This window comes from Bos grunniens, chromosome 3, assembly GCF_055505025.1.
Source record: "Bos grunniens cultivar Pamir isolate PY7600 chromosome 3, Bosgru_T2T1.0, whole genome shotgun sequence".
Lineage (NCBI taxonomy): Eukaryota > Metazoa > Chordata > Mammalia > Artiodactyla > Bovidae > Bos > Bos grunniens.
The window spans coordinates 86,262,494-86,271,926 of NC_141167.1; the positions used below are offsets into that span (position 1 = coordinate 86,262,494).

At 39.1% G+C, this 9,433-nt stretch overlaps 1 long non-coding RNA gene across 1 annotated transcript in view; it reads right to left on the minus strand.

The window, feature by feature from the left end:
• The window catches only part of LOC147375949 (uncharacterized), a 56,340-nt gene extending 51,667 nt beyond the window's left edge, over positions 1–4,673 (minus strand). Inside the window, exon 1 of the long non-coding RNA XR_015160592.1 lies at positions 4,336–4,673. This is a non-coding gene — a long non-coding RNA (uncharacterized LOC147375949). The remainder of the gene's footprint in view (positions 1–4,335) is intronic.
• Positions 4,674–9,433: the final 4,760 nt, after the last annotated feature.

Consider the following 9,433-nt stretch of genomic DNA (forward strand, 5'->3'; position numbering starts at 1 on the left):
CATGCCATTATTCTGTGGCTATTGATGATTTCCTCATGCCTGAAATCTGATATGTTCTACCTCCAATATTTCATTTTATTATTGATTTTTAAAGAGTAAAAAAATTTCATCCATTAATTAAATGGTAAATATAACTGGGCAATGATGATTGGATTTTTTTTCCCTCAACCTACATAAGGTCATTCGGTCCCAGGATCAGCTACAAGAGTTTTCTTAGGCAAGAAACCCAATCCTCCTCCCACTCCACCCTGAAGAGCAGCCCAGTTCCAACACCATGCTCAATTGTGTGGCTTCCTTTCAGAAATGCATCTATATGACTCATGTAACCTAAGCTACTCCTGATTTTTTTTCCAGGGAAAATAAAAATCAAATACTTGACTGTTTCAAAGGAATGCTGTCATCAATAATGTAAGGAGGGTTGGGAAGGAACAAAGCCAGTCACTGTCTATGGAGATGCTAGGAGGACATGCCTACCTGCTGCCCCTGGAATAAGGAGAGAGGCCCCTTGGAATGGAGTCATTCAGAACCAAAGATGAGGGACAGGAAGAAGGGCAGGAAGAAACTGAGGAAGGAAAATCATTTCTGTGCTGACTGAAGAAACTGCTAGTCTTTCACAATCCTGCTTGGCCCAATGATGCTTCAGTCCTTGACCCTCTTCCCACTTAATTCAGTTCTGAGTTACACAAGTACATCTCTTTGGCAAAATCTAAATTACAGCCATAACCTTAAGGGAGTCTTAAAAATGTGCCTTTTAGCTTTCTAGCCTCTACTGCACAGGAATGCATACTAGGAGAACATTACAGTGGCCACGGAGAAGGCCAAAAAACATAGCATCCTCCATACACATAGATACAATACTTCCCTGGTGGCTCAGAGGGTAAAGAATCTGTCTGCAATGTGGGAGACCCAGGTTTGATCCATGGGTTGGGAAGATACCCTGGAGAAGGGAATGGAAACCCAGCCCAGTATTTTTGCCTGGAGAACCCCATGGAAAGAGGAGCCTGGAGGGCCATGGTCCATGGGGTCGCAGAGAGTCAAACACAACTGAGTGACTAACAACACACAAAATACAAATAGAATGAGTTGAGTGGGGTTTAATGACAAGTTATAATCTACTTCAGAAAGCTCCTGGTGATCCATTTACCCCACCAGCCATTAATAGCCAGTTACACTTGAGGTGAGTCTGAGTAAGGAGGGAAGATGTTTAGCATACATTCTTCCACTTTCCCCTCCCACTCCTGTGGCAGACATTAATAATCAATCCCATCACTTTTGTGCTAAATCTAGACTCAATTTCAAATGTCTTTTCAGAACAATGCATCAGGCAACTGGTAACATCAATCAGAATTAACAAGAAAGTTGAAAACTATCATATTTCATTCAATCTTTGTAACATTTTACTTTTAAAACTTTAGGAAACTCCTGATCTATCATCTATTGCCATAAAAATGGTAAGGAAATAAAACAAAAATCTCCCTCAAATTCAGAGATTTAAAGCAACACTCATTTACTATTGTTAATGCATCTTCATGTTGACTAATCTAGATTAGGCATGATTGGGAAAGCTCTGCTCCCCAGGTCCCTTATCCTCTTTGGAACAGTGGGCTAGTCCAGGCATGTTCTTCTCACGGCAATGACAAGGGTATAAGAGGTGCTATGGAAATTCCCTGACTTGGTTTAGAATGGGTATACTACCACCTCTGTGCACAAGCCATTAAAAGAACCAAGGTGAACCCAAAGTCAGGAGTGGGAAACAACTTTCAGCCACAATAAGGCTACGGCAAGGGTGTAGAAGCAAGAAATGCTGAAGAATTGGGTATAAAAATGCAACAAGTCACAGGTCCTCATTCAGGATCATTGTCAAAATTACACATAATCTCTAATTTTTGTTGCCAAGAACTTTGAAAACTTCTTCTCTACATTGTAAGACACTGGCCTTTGTCAGTTAAGAATTAGATCCACATAGAAGTGCAGATTGATCCTAGAAGCATTCAGGTGAGTGTGAAATCTGCTGGGTGAAGAAGTGATACTCTTAGAACTCGAAGCTACAGTGAGTGATGGTCATACTAAAGTGACCGAGATAAGGGCCATATGTACTTGGAGCAGCTCTATTTGCTCTCAGCATGGCACTCACCATAACATCAGAAGCATGCAACAACAAGCACTTTCATATAAAGGCACCAATTTGCTACTATTACTCAGCACTATTTACACAGGAAATTAATAAGCTTAAATTTGTCATTTTGATAATCTTAAAAACCAAATAAAACTTACTGGTAATAATAAGTACTAGAGTATATAGGGTGCTGTAAAATTTTTTTTGATGCCATAACTAAAAAAAAAAAATTGCTAACAAAAAATGTTTTAACCATACAATATTATGAAAACCATATATTTTAACTATAAGTCTTCATGATAAGCAACTATATAATTTGATGTTATATATTGTATTTATAATCACTATTTTGATATCAATTAAAAGAAAAATATAAATACATTATGGGAAACCCCATGGCTCACTGGTAAAGAATCCTCCTGCCAGTGCAACAGTCACAGGAAACATGGGTTCCATCCCTGTGTTGGAAATATCCCCTGGAGAAGGAAATGACTACCCATTCCAGTATTCTTGGGCTTCCTGGGTGGCAATAGTGGTCAAGAACCTGCCTGCCAATGCAGGAGACATAAGTAAATGTAGATTCGATCCCTGGGTCAGGAAGATTCCTTGGAGGAGGGCATAGCGACACACTCCAGTATTCTTGCCTGGAGAATCCTCTGGACAGTGGAGCCTGGTGGGCTACCATCCATGGGGTCACAAAGAGTTGGACACAACTGAAGTGACTTAGCAAGCAGGCATAAAAACATTTGTTGGATCCACCAATGCTATAAATGCCTTTGAATAATTTTGCTATCACTGAGACTAAATTTCACAACACTTGGTATTCCTAATTCCTTTCAAGATAGCTTAGTCTCAGTACTTTAATTACAGATTATTCTTTCTTCTCTCTTCTTTTATGCTCACATCTATAAGGACTAAAGCCCATGCAGGGTAGGGAGAAGGAGGAGAAAAGATGTTGGTTTTAAAAACTAGTGGCAGAATCCTTATAAGAGAAAAATATATTTATCACATCTTGATTGGCCTCTGGCTATAGAGAGATATTCCTTATGAGTGCAGGATGGGCAACAAGTGAAGAAAAGAGGGTCAAATTGCCCTATGTAATAAGAAGTTTTTGTGGAAGGGGGTAGTGGGGGTGGAGTCTGAGTACAAAGTAGAAACTGAGGGAGGAGCTAAATGAAGATGGTATCAACCAAAAAATAATGCAAGAAGCTGAAATAGGAAGAGAGTTTATTTGGGCTCTTATAAACTGTAATTCCAGAGACATAGATTTGGGTTGCCCCCAAAAGAGTGTCCTGAGGAAGAGAAAAACCCAGGGGCTTATAAAAACAAAAAGCCATGAGGATGTTAAGGTGCCCAGTAAGACTTGTGATTAACTCTGACTTGAGTCAGAAAATATTCATTCCATGGTTGCAAGGATGGTTCAATGTATGCAAATCAAAGTGAAATACCACACTCACAAAAGGAAAGACAAAACCACATGATCATCTCAATAGACTCAGATAAAGCATTTGACAAAATTCAACATCCATTCATGATAAAATCTCTCACCAAAGTGGGCATAGAGGGAACATATGTCAACATAATAAAAGATATTTATGATCAATGCACACCTAAGGTATAATACTCAATGATGAAAAGCTGAAAGCCTTCCCATGAAAATCTGGAACAAAACATTGATGCACTGTCTCACCACTTCCATTCAACATAGTATTGGAAATCCTAGCAACGGCAATCAAACAAGAAAAAGAAAAATATGGTATCAAAATTGGAAGGGAAGAGATAAAACTGTCAAGATTCATAGATGACATAATATTCTATCTAGAGAACCCTAAAATCTCCACACAAAAACTATTAGAATAAATTAATTCAGCAAGGTAGCAGAATACAAAATTAATATAAAGAAACCTGCTGCATTTCTATGTACTAGCAATGAAATATCAGAAAGAGAAAATTTTTAAAAAATCATGTTCAAAATCGTGCCAAAAAAATAAAATACCTAGGTGCCGGGGTCCAGCCCCGGCTGACCCAGGGTATTCGAAGCGGGGATGGCGTCGGCGAGGATCAGGATACAATAGCTTCAATTAGATATTAATTAAAATACAAAGAGTAATAGAATAAGGATAGCTCAGTAGGAAAATTCAGTGGAGAAAAGAGGCTGAGTAGCTTGGTTTACGCAGGAGACCAATAAAACTTCAAGACAAGAAGTTTGCACCACTTACGTAGGCCGCAGGTGTCCTTCCGGTCTCCCGAAGGAGAGGAGACACTGAGGCCTCCCCGGCCGGATCTTAGAAGCCCAGGCATAATTAGTAAGCATGGCGGGTTCCACGCTCCAGATGGAGACTCAGCCAGAGTGAGAGAGAGCGACATGGGGAGACCAGTATTTCGAGGAACTGATCCCAATTCTTTATTTTCCATGGTCTACTTTTATACAATGAGATGTTATGCAAAAGTCACGCGGGGTCAGCAGTCCTGACTTTTATCAAAGTCAGGTGCTTCATACAAATGTATACAGAGGTCTTAGGGGTGTTACATCATCTTCTGGCCAGGGGGCCTGCTGATAATTTATGACCCTCTCCTTGTGACAACGGTCAGTCAACCAGGACACTTATTTCTCCAGGGGTGATTGTTCTTAAAACAGACGCCACCCAAATAAAGTTACATTCCTATAGGGTGAGGGTGTAGTGGGTTTTAGTTAAGGAAAGAATTTACTTAGCCTAAGGTCTAACGTGATTAATATCAAAGGTTAATACTTATTTCTTCTATATATTCATTAATGTGTGTAAGGGCAGGGGATGTGGAGACTTAGCAACAAACATTGGCTCAAAAATGAAGAACCCTTCACTAATACAATTTCTAATCAGCCCATTATACTCATACTAATAGTTTTCTAACTTTTCTAAGGAACTTGTTTTTAGAAGGTTTAAAGCATCTCATGCCTCTCACGGTTGGGAGGCTGTGAGCAATCACATGTGGCCGAACAAGCCTGTCAGGCAGGCTAGAGAACCTTCAGAGGAGTTTGTAGGTTAAAACACTCTGGTCACGCCCAGGAGTTTTTATTAACTGGAGCTCTAAGTTAACTCCTTCTCCGAAAGAGGTGGTGGGGGACAGCCCCCCGTAAAGTCAGAGGTGTAGGTGAGAGCACAAAGTAGTAAAGTAGGCAGGCTCTGGTTATGGGGGTAGATGCTCGAGGATTTCCAGGGGGACTCCTGAGGCTCGATCCAGCCTTTGCGTATGTCGAGCTTCCTTCCTCATGACCTTTGCCACGGGCGGAGTACCTCACTCTGGCCCCCAACACCTAGGAATAAATTCAACCAAGGAGAAGAAAGACCTATAAGCTGAAAACCGTAAAACACTGATAAAGGAAACTGAAGATGAGTCAAAGAAGTAGAAAGATATCCCATGCTTTTGGATTGGAAGAATTAATATTGATAAAATGGCTATACCACCCAATGCAATCTACAGATTTAATGATATCCCTATCAAAATACCCATGACCTTTTTCACATAACTAGAATAATCCTAAAATTTATACGGAATAACAACAACAACAACAACAAAAACAGAATTACCAAAGCGATACTAAGGGAAAAGAACAAAACTGAAGAAGTAACATCTCCATACTTCAGACAATACCATAAAGCTACAGTAATCCAAAGTGTGGTATTGGCAAAAAAAAAAAAAAAAAAACAGATATATAAATCAATATAACAGAGCCCAGAAATAAACTCACACACATATGCTCAATTAATCTATAGCAAAGGAGGCAGGAATACGGAATGGAGAGAAGACAGTTTTTCAACAAGTGGTATTGGAAAAGCTGGACAGCTAAATGTAAACCAATGAAATTAGAACACTCCCTCACATCATACTCAAAATGGCTTAAAGATATAAATATGACTCTATACCATAAAACCCCTAGACGGGAACATTGGCAAAAAACATTCTCAGATATAAATCTTAGCAACATTTTCTTAGATAACAGTCTCCCAAGGCAAAAGAAATGAAAGCAAATACAAACAAATGGAATCTAGTCAAACTTAAAAGCTTTTGCACGACAAAGAAAACCATCAACAAAACAAAAAGACAACGAAATGGTAGGAAATATCTGTGAATGATGCAACCACCAAGGGATTAGTTTCCAAAATATACAAATAGCTCATATAACTCAGTATCAGAAAAATAAACAACTCAATCAAAAAATGGGCCAAAGAACTATATAGACATTTTTTTTTCCCAAAGAAGATACACAACTGGCTAATAAGCATATGAAAAGATGCTCAACATCACTAATAATAGAGAAATGTAAATCAAAGTCACAATAAGGTATCATTTCACATGGGTCAGAATGACTATCATCAAAAAGTCTACAAATAATAAATGCTGCAGAGAATTCCCAGGTAGTCCAGGGGTTAGGATTCCATGCTTCTACCTCAGGGGGCATGAATTTGATCCCTGGTCAGGGAACTAAGATCCCTCACACCATATGGTGTGGCCAAAATAATAATAATAAATGCTGGAGAGGGTGTGGAGAAAAGGGAACTCTCCTACACTATTGGTGGGAATGTAAATTGGTGCAGCCACTATGGAAAACAGTATGGAAGTTCCTAAAAAAACTAAAAACAGAGCAATCATTTGATCCAGCAATTTCACTTCTGGGCTGCTGCTGCTGCTGCTGCTAAGTCCCTTCAGTCGTGTCTGACTCTGTGCGACCCCATAGACGGCAGCCCACCAGGCTCCCCCGTCTTTGGGATTCTCCAGGCAAGAACACTGGAGTGGGTTGCCATTTCCTTCTCCAATGCATGAAAGTGAAAAGTGAAAAGGAAGTCGCTCAGTCGTGTCCGACTCTTCGCGACCCCATGGACTGCAGCCCACCAGGCTCCTCTGTCCACGGGATCTTCCAGGCAAGAGTACTGGAGTGGGGTGCCATCACCTTCTCTGTCACTTCTGGGCATGTATCCATAAAAGACAGAAACTCAGATTTGAAAAGATACATGCACCCCAAAGTTTGTAAAAGCATTATTTACAATATCCAAGACATGAAAACAACCCACGTGCCCATCAACAGATAACTGGCTTAAGAAGATGTGGTATACACACACAGTGGAATATTACTCAGCCATAAAAAAGAATCAAATATTGCCATTTGCAGCAACATGGATGGACCTAGAGACTATTATACTAAGTGAAATAAGTCAGAGAAAGACAAATATTGTATCACTTATATGTGTAATCTAAAAAATAGTACAAACGAATTTACCTACAAAACAGATATAGACTCACAGACATAGAAAACAAACTTACAGTTACCAAAGGGGAAAGAGGGAAGATAAATTAAGAATATGAGATTAATAGACACAAACCACTCTACATAATAAACAGCAAGGATTTACTGCAGAGCACAAGGAATTATATTCAATATCTGGTAATAATTTGTAATGGAAAATGACCTGAAATGTATTAATATTAATATAGTTATATTATTTCAGAGTATATATATATATATATATATAACTTAATCACTTTGTCATATACCTGAAACTAATACAATATTGTAAATAACTATACTTCAATTTAAAATAAAAATAAAAATCAATATTTGTCCTTAAGGAATCACAAGTTGTTTTAGGGTAGGGGTCTGGTAAGTAGATAGACTGTCACAAGCAAGTTTAGGGTAAGGATCTGATAAATGTCTTGAGTTTCTGGCAAATGTTCCAGATGACGTCATCAGGTCAAAGGTTCAATTCCATCCAGGCTGAGATGAGCAAAAGTGATGCTTCCTTAATGGCCTCCCAGCTCTATTTTAGAGAGCTCTCTTAGCAATACTAATTCCATTTTGATTTTCCTTTCATCATAGAGAGAGAAGGCTGGTAAAGTAACAAGAGCCCAGAGAACAGATGGCTGTGTATAAATTCAAGGTTGTGGGCATAGCTGTGGATCTTGAAGAACAAGTATAGCTAATATCTATCTCAAAGTGCTTGCTGAGCTCTGCTGCAGTATCACACAAACCTGACATCAACCTCCACAAATCATGAGTAAAACACCGACAATATGTTTCAAAGCAATCAGAGAACTGTTTCCTTCAGGTTAACCAGGAGCAAAGAAAAGGGAATATTCATGAAAGGTGAAACAGAAAGAGGAAGAATTTGTGAGCAGAATATATAAGCAAGAGGTGACTAGGAGAAATGCAAGCAGGGTTACTAGATAAAATAAAAGACACCCAGTCAAATTTTAATTTCAGATCACACTTTTTTTGGTCTAAGGATATCTCAAATATTGCCTGAAACATATTTATATTTTAAAAAGTAATGTATTATTTGCTAAATGTAGCAAGCCTCCTCCACCCAAGAATCTTCTGATCTGTTGTAGCAAGCATGTGTTTCTCTTTTTAATTTGAGATGACTAAACATTTCTCCCAACATTCTAGCAGATAGGAGGACCTGAGACACTCCAGACAAGTGACTAATATGTAATGCATCCATTTTCCTTACTAGCTAGTAATTGATACTAACCCAGTCATCTATTCCTCACGTTTTTTTAGAGTACTTTAAAATGGGGACCATTGTCCCAGCAGCCTCTTTCTGGTGCTACAGAAGGAATAAAAAGTAAAGACTAGAAGTAGGCTTCATTTTCTGGCATTATGGACAGATTAGATACTCTGAACAATCTCACAATTGAATTAACTAAAATGCAGGATAAAATGTTTCTTAGAATACTTTGAATGCTTCTGAGTCGCATTCACAGGAATCTATATAATCCAGAAATGAAATGAGAGCAGGAACTCCAAGTGGTAAGCAAGTATGAAACTCTGCCTCGAGGGTTTGTGCTAATTCTGGAAGCACATTCAATAAATCTGCAGGATGCATGGTAGAAAGGAAAACCCCAGATACTACCCAAGGTAGGGTATCAAATAGAAGATTTCTGTACCAGGTTGAGATGGCAAAGGTCCACACCCCCAGGAAAAAAGTAATGAAACCAAACCTCTCTCTGCTGGAAGGAGCAATCTACCTCCACCTGTATGCTGGCTGGAAGAGGAAAAAATTCCGCTTAAGATATCATAACCTGAGGGCTCTCTCTCATGGGTTCACAGTGTAAGTTCACATCAACTCTGTGATCCGAAAATTCAAATTTAAAGTGGCCGTAGGGGAATTCCTGAAAAAGAATGATGGCAGCATCATGAAATTATTGATTCTCTCCGAAACTCACCCTGAAACTAAATTGGACAAGCTAAAGATGCTGGCAAATGCTCACCACCAAAGATTCCCCACCCAAGTGAAAAGCTGGGAAGCAGACCTGAGAATGAGTGTAACCATGAGGAAC